The following is a 7,588-nucleotide window of genomic DNA, read 5'->3' as shown; positions in this document are numbered from 1 at the left end:
ATAACCAGTGTTCTTTTTAAAACATTTCCTGGCCCTAAACATCATATTTAGCGATACCTTTATTAAAAGTTTCCCTGCCTTCATTTTATTCCACCTACCTTAAATCTTCTCAGTAATGGGCTTGCTGTCATAACTCAAAGGGGCTGATGCAATAAAGGCGCGTAGAAAGTGGGCACTGAACAGTCAGCGCCCGCTCTCTTAACGCACACATGGCTCCCCAAAGGGGGGGGGGCGCCATGCATTATTTAAATCAGGGGGTCACGTTAGCAAACCACGTTAGCAAACCAATGCTGATAAACCTGGCGTCGGTTTTCGTGACCACCATACGGCAGTAAGGAAACCGACGCCAATAAACCTGGTGTTGGTTTTTGACTAAAAACGTTCATTCTTTGCTTCTTCAGTCCACACTGAGTCCATGCTGTATTCCCTGCCAATCGCCGACCTGTGTGATAACGAACATGGCAAAAAACATGCTGGAGCAGCCTGTATGCCCAGGGTAACAGATGAGGTACCGGAGGGGGCAGCGGTAAATTTGCTCTGCCCGCTATGAAGACCCATCGTGCTAGCTCCTCATTTTCAACACCCCCTCTCTACCGTTCCAATGGCAGCACCATCCTAAGCATGCCTGGAGGAACCAATGCATATCTGTCAGGGGTACCTCACTCCTGAAGAAAGGCTCTGCTGACATCAGTTGGGGATTTCCTTCTACTGCTCTAGGACCGGGCAATAGCTTATGCACTGTCCACTGAAGCCAGGAAGTTAACCAGCCTAGTATCTAGGGAAGAGGTGATTCTAAGCTTCATGATTCCTGCTCCTCAACTGATGAACCTAATAATTATCTCTGGGAATAACCAAGAATTCCCTACCCAGGCCTTGGTAGACTGTGGTGCCAGGGGGAAATTCATAATGAAAGCCCTTATTGACCACTTGCAGCTTCTCATGATTACCAGAAAGATGCCCCTAGTCATCTCCTTGATTCATGGATATCCACTCCCTGGCTGGATCAGCCTAGCCATGGCACCCTTGTGCCTATGCACTAGCTTGCTACATGTAAAGATCATAGTCTTTCATATCATTGACAAGGTGATACATCCCATTGTGCTGGGCTTACCCTGATTGCAACTCCATTCTCTTCACTTTGACTGTGCTTCATTACAGTTGACCAGCAGGGGCTCTCATTGCCACAACTCATGCCTGCAATGAGTTGAACCACCACCTCACTTGCCCTTAGTGAAAACCCTGGTAGGACTGCCTCCACAGTACACAGATTACCCCGACATGTTCTCCAAGAAGGAGGCTGAGACTCTGCCTTCCCATAGGGTATACGACTGTGCCATCGATCTGTTACCTAATACCAAACTGCCTTATGGGAGAGTATATCCTTTATCTGCCCCAGAGACTAAAGTGATGTCAAAATACATCAAAGAAAACCTTGACTATTTTTTCATCAGGGTCTCCACTTCCTCCATTGGGGCAGATTTCTTCTTCATCTCCAAAAAGGATGGCTCATTAAATCCATGCATCAACTATAGAGGGTTGAATACAATAGCGAAAAAATACCGGTACCCTTTATCACTCATTTCTGAGTTGTTTGACTGTCTCCAGGGATCTAGAGTATTTACAAAGCTGGACCTTCACAGGGCCTACAATCTAATTCAGATCAAACACGGAGATGAATGGAAGACGGCACTCAATACTAAAGACGGGCACTATGAGTATCTAGTAATGCCCTTTGGCTTATGTAATGCCCCCGCTGGAATTTCAGTAAATGAGGAATGAAATCGTCAGAGATCTCCTCTATGTCTGTATTGTCATGTCCCTCAATGATATTCTCATCTTCTCTAAGGATCTCAACTGCCACCACCAGGATGTTCACCTAGGCCTCCAGAGACTACGAGATAACAAACTATACGCAAAGTTGGAGAAATATCATTTTGAGAAACAAAGTCTCCCTTTCCTAGGATTCATCGTATCTAGCAAGGGCTTCCATATGGATCCAGATAAGGTCAAGTGCATCCAAGACTGGCTGCAACCCTCCGGTCTTCATGCCCTGCAGAGAGTCCTAGGCTTTGCCAACTATTACCAGCATTCCATTCCTAGCTACTCTTGGATTGTGGCTCCACTCACAGCACTCACTCGAAAAGAAGCCAACATCAAAGCCTGGCCTTCTGAAGCTATCACGGCTTTCAAGAATTGAAGGATGCATTTCTTCAAAAGCCTTTCCTCCATCACCCTTACCCCATACATCCCTTTATCCTCAAAGTCAACACTTCCTTGCTGGGGGTAGGAACAGTACTGAGTTAGCACTCCGATACGGGAGTCCTTTATCCATGCTCAATCTTCCCTTGAAAATTCTCCTCTGCAGAATGCAACTATGAGATCGGGGACAGAGAACTGCTGGCCATCAAGCTTGTACTTGAACAATGATGCCATTGGCTTGAAGATGCTCAACATTGCACTACCATTTACACTAATCAGAAAAACTTAGAACATATTCAACAGGCCTAATGGCTGAACAACCACCTGACCCGATGATCTCTGTTCTTTGCATGTTTTGATTTCAAGCTGAGCTGAGATCAAGAATATTAGAGCAGATGACCTCCTCCTGGTGGAGGATATCCTGGAACCTCCCATGCATACAATTGATCTAGCCCAGATCCACCTAGCCTCCACCATGACCTCCAGGGAAGACAGTTGTGCCATGCAAACTCCGAGAAAAAGTGTTAAAATGGTCCCACAATTCAAGTGTTGCAGGAGAAGCTCGGACTCTTCCAGTGCTCCAGCAGTACTACTGGTGGCTTCAAATGCACAGTGATGTCTGGGCCTATGTGAACTCCTGTCCCACCTACGCACAGTAGAAACCTCTGATGGGACAACTCTGGACCCACGTCCACCTACTTTGTGGTGGACCTCTCATTCTCGAATGGCTGCACTATAATTTGGGTCGTAATTGACCATTTCTCAAAGATGACCTATTTCATACCACTCCAGAACTTCCCATGGCCCTGGAGTTGGCTCGCCTATTCATACAACACCTTTCGCATGCACTATCTACCACAACCTCTCCCACCAAGGGCCCAGTTCACGGCCAAATACTGCTGTTTTTATAAAAACATTTAACATCTCTCTGGACTACATGACGGAATACCACCCCCAAGCAAATGGCCAGATGGAATGGACCAACTGCACCATGGAAAGCTTCCTCCGAGCTTATACCATCAAGATGACTGGGCCTCTCTCCTCCCATGTGCATAGTTTTCTCATGACTTCCACATCAGCAGAGTTACAGGGTCTTCGCCCTTCCAGGTCATATATGGGAGACAACCATTACCTCCGTTAGCTATCTGTTGATCATTCCTTCACCTGCAGCCCAACTGAGAGCCCATGAACTCCAAGAACTCTGGGTACACACCAAGGAGATGCTGCATAAAGCAGCCGAAAGGGCCAGGAAAACTACTGATGCACACCAGAGGTCTGTACCACAATTCAAGCCAGGGGACAAAGTCTGGCTCAGCATCTATCACATTCAGTTCCAAATGCCCTCCATGTGACTAGCTCCCCAATACATTGGTCCAGTCCCAATCCTATGTCAGTTGGGTCTAGTAACCTATCAGCTACAGCTACCTACATCTCTCGGAAACCACAACATGTTCCACATTTCCCTCCTAAAACCTTTAATCTTCTCATGGCCCCCCAGGAGACTCCCAGAACCTCAAGAACTTTCCTCAGAAGAGGACATCACCTATCAGGTAAAAGAAGTTCTGAATATCAGGTGACACAGCAAGAGATGGGAACCTATCTAGAAAATACTGGACAAGAATCATCTGAGAGAGTTTCATGCCGTGCACCCCCAGAAAACCAAACCCCAAGGGAGAGGATTTAGAAGAGGGGGTACTGTTGCATTTGTCAGACTGCAGGCTTGTCCCATGGCCTGCCGCTCTTACCTCCAGCCCGGGCTTGTCCTCTCCACCTCCCGACACTCCGCCAGCCTTATGAGACGCAGCCACCCATTGTGACTGCCTCCAGGCTCCCATCTGCTCTCCTACGTCAAGCCCTCCTTGGAGCATAGCAAGATGCCACGCTACGACTGCTCTTCCTCTTTGTGGCAGGACACCACCAGATCATCAAGGTGTGCCCCCCTCCCTTAGGGCACTTGCGATGACTGCCCTAACTTTAAAAGGCCAGCAGAGGGAAATCTCCAGAGTCACACCCTAATGATGTTGTTCAGCCAGCCCTATAAAGGACTGAGACGAAGAACCCTCCAGTGCCTCAGCAATAGTTTGTCTCGCTTCAAATACTTTGCAACCACATTACTGTTCCTGTGTCTTGTTCCTGTTCCTGTTTGGCAGCCTAGTTCATCTTGAGTTCTTGTCTTTGTGGTCAGTCTTCCTTGACTGTCTTCAGCGTTTTGCTGCTCCTGTGGTCCCCATCCTCCTCTTCATTTTCCATCCCCTTGGATTGGACTTTTGACTTGACCACAGACTGGCTCTGACTTGGATTGGATTTCTGGCTTGACCCTCAGACTGGACCTCGTCACTGCTTGACCTCAGCCTTCCTTTGACCACTGCCTTCTCACCATCTCTAATTGATCTCTGCCTGACTTGACCACTGCCTGGACCTCGACACTCTCTGAACTTTGCTTGCCTCTAACCACAGCCTGAACCTTACCATGTCTGACTGCTGTCTGCCCTGATTGCTACTTGCCCTGACTTTGCTTCTTTCTCCATGCTGGCCTGCAATGTCTCCATTGCTATGGGTCATCAGTTTCACAGAGGCCCGCACCTAAGACCAGCCAGCCCTAGTACCCAAGGGCTCAACCTAAGGGGAACGTGGGCTGGTATTGATGATGCTCCAATTGGGCTGTTGCTCCAGCTAGCTTTGCCTGCCAATTTTGGGGACATGCAGGGCTCCTCCCTGCAGGTTCCCCCAACTCCACATCGGCTCACATTCACAACACTGATGCAGGAGACTTTTGAGGAGAAGTTTCTAAGATCTGATGTCCTGCTGGTGTTTTGAGCCATCTTTTCACAGAGAGGCACCATAGGGCCTATCTCTTCACAGAGAGAGTCTAGAGAAGTTTGAGGTAGAGAATTCTAGGAGAGGCTCTAGCCTCCTAGCAGTCTAGAAGTTGAAGAGGATCCTAAAAGCTGGGGATGAGTGTAGAGAAAGGATAGCCTGCCTGGGAAAGTCTGCCAGACTGAAGTTGGAAGCTCTAAGGAGAAAAGGATTTCTTTGGAACATGTGTGGACCAGTGTACTGGGAAATGCCAGAGGAAGGGCAGCCTGCCTGGGAAAGTTCACCAGAGTCAGAGCCTGGTTCAGCTAAAATCAGATAGGAGATACACAAGGGTTTGGCAACAAAATTAATATGTCAAAGATTTTATGTTGTTTATATATAATTTTATTATATGCATCAAATCACATCAGGATATCTTAGACAAGCCTTCACAGTCCCCTGACACGGACCGTGTTTCGAGAAACTGCGTCGAGGGACCAAGCTGTGAACAGAAGTATAATAAATGTCAGAATAGAGGACAAAAGAAAATCAACCATCAGCAAAGAAGAACATCACTAGAGTGTAATAATATCTTATACATATACAACTCCACAAAAGGATCTCATCTTAGATTACAAGTTTTAACAATGTGAGGTAAGCTGTATGACAACAGTGTTTCCAATGGCTATGATTGAATGTTAGGAGCAGAAGCCACCAGAACAGAGTCATACAATGTCAATCAGAGGAGGTGTATCAGCAAAAACAAAACAAAAATTACTAATCAAACAGAGCTAGAGTAATATATGCAATTATTTCAACCTTGTCTTTCAAAATGCTAGATGTAAGCAGCAAAGAGGGAAAAAAAAGAGTCTTACCTTGAATGACAGTTGTTTGGTACATCAAATGAACAGCGCCAGAAAGGAACTTCCAGTAGCCATAGTTAAATATCAGGTTACAAAAACACGCCAAAATGGGGGTCATGCGATCTTGTCTGTGTCAATCACAGATACTTCGGGTCAGCAGCACAATATAAGTGAACATATATGGGCAAGTTGGCCATCTGTATAGAACAGAGAAATAGTTAAAGGAAAACTGAACAGTCTAGTTCTTTATTCAGTCCATGGGGGGAGACAGTGTTTAGGAGGTGAATCCATCACGTATTTTACCACTCTGTGATGAGGAAGCACAAACCGCAATTATAAAAAATCTCAAGTCATCAAGAACATAGTAGGCCTGGGTCCAGTGTTGTACAAAAGGAGCGTTCTCTCTCCCTAACCTCAGTCAAGAGCAGTGCTCCTATATACAAGTTCTAACCATGTGAGAGGTCTTCCCCAACATAAAAAAAAAGAGGGCAAGGACATTTTTTTTTTTGCCCTTCTCTACATCTTATTTAATTCTGCCTTTTTTTGAGATTGGGCGACCAGAACTGCATACATACAATGCTCAAGGTGTGGACCGATGCAGAGGCATTATGATATTCTCCATTTTATTTTGCATTCCTTTCCAAATAATTTCTACTTGCTTTTTTAAGCACTGCCACAGACTAAGCTGAGGATTTTAATACATTGTCCACGAGGCCTCCAAGGTCCTTTTCCTGAGTGGTAAGTCCGCCAATTTTGCAAGATCTTCCTGCAGTTTCTCACAATGTACTGCTGTTTTAAAACTTTGAATAATTTTGTGTCAATTGTAAATGTGATTATCCAGATCATTTATGAAAATGCTAAAGAGCACAGGCCCCAGTACAGATCTCTGGGATACTCCATTATTGACCTTTCTGCATTTGGAAAACTAGCCATTTAATCCCAATCTCTGTCTCCTGTTTCTTAACTGTATTTGAGGTTTTAAAATATATATGGTTTTGTTGTGATCTGTTTAGGAAAGCTGGTCTGCTATAAATGGGATAAAAAATAATGTTAATAAATAAATAAACTAGTCACCGGTTACAATAGGACTCTGCCTCCTATTCCATGACTTTTTCATTTTCTCTCATGGGGGACCTTGTCAAATGCCTTCTGAAAATCCAAATATAGTAAACTATATCAACTGGCTCACCTTTACCCACATGTTTATATCTTGAAAAAAATCTAATAGGTTTGTAAGAAAAGACTTTCCCTTTGCTAAAATATTGGATTTGGCTTGGGAAGAAATTTATTTTGCAGTTTGCTACAGATTTTGGTTACAGATCCACAATCGTGGGGTTTTGTGTGTCTTCCTCTAAAGGATTCCATGGTGTTAGCTGTTAGGAAAGAAGGCTGGAATGCTTGGACCTGGTCTTTTTTTTATCAAACTACCCAACTGTATTGCCATGGAGCTTGCATTTTATTTGCAATGTTTCCCAGAAGTGGGTGCAATACGAAATGTACTATTAACCAGCATTGCTAACACCCAAGACATTCTAATGCTGTTTTTGGAGTCAGGGACTTGGTAAGAAAGTGGTGTACTAGAAATAAAATGTGTATACAACAATAAGATAGATATACACATTTTTTTTTTTTGCAGCCCAGTGATACAGTAAGAAGCAAAAAGAAGCAGTCTTAATTCACTGGAAGTTGGATTTGATAACCTTGAAAGGATCAACAAGGAAGATATTTTA

General features: G+C 44.8%; 1 long non-coding RNA gene across 2 annotated transcripts in view; it reads right to left on the bottom strand.

The window, feature by feature from the left end:
• Positions 1–5,384: 5,384 nt before the first annotated feature.
• LOC115088812 overlaps positions 5,385–7,588 on the bottom strand; it is a 56,992-nt gene continuing 54,788 nt past the window's right edge. For both annotated transcript variants that reach the window (XR_003855903.1, XR_003855902.1), the window contains exons 2-3: positions 5,871–6,055; positions 5,385–5,497 (exon numbers count right to left, since the gene is read on the bottom strand). This is a non-coding gene — a long non-coding RNA (uncharacterized LOC115088812). The remainder of the gene's footprint in view (positions 5,498–5,870; positions 6,056–7,588) is intronic.

Source organism: Rhinatrema bivittatum, chromosome 3 (assembly GCF_901001135.1).
Source record: "Rhinatrema bivittatum chromosome 3, aRhiBiv1.1, whole genome shotgun sequence".
NCBI lineage: Eukaryota > Metazoa > Chordata > Amphibia > Gymnophiona > Rhinatrematidae > Rhinatrema > Rhinatrema bivittatum.
Note: the sequence above shows the minus strand (reverse complement) of the source record. Positions and strands in the feature narration are given on the sequence as shown.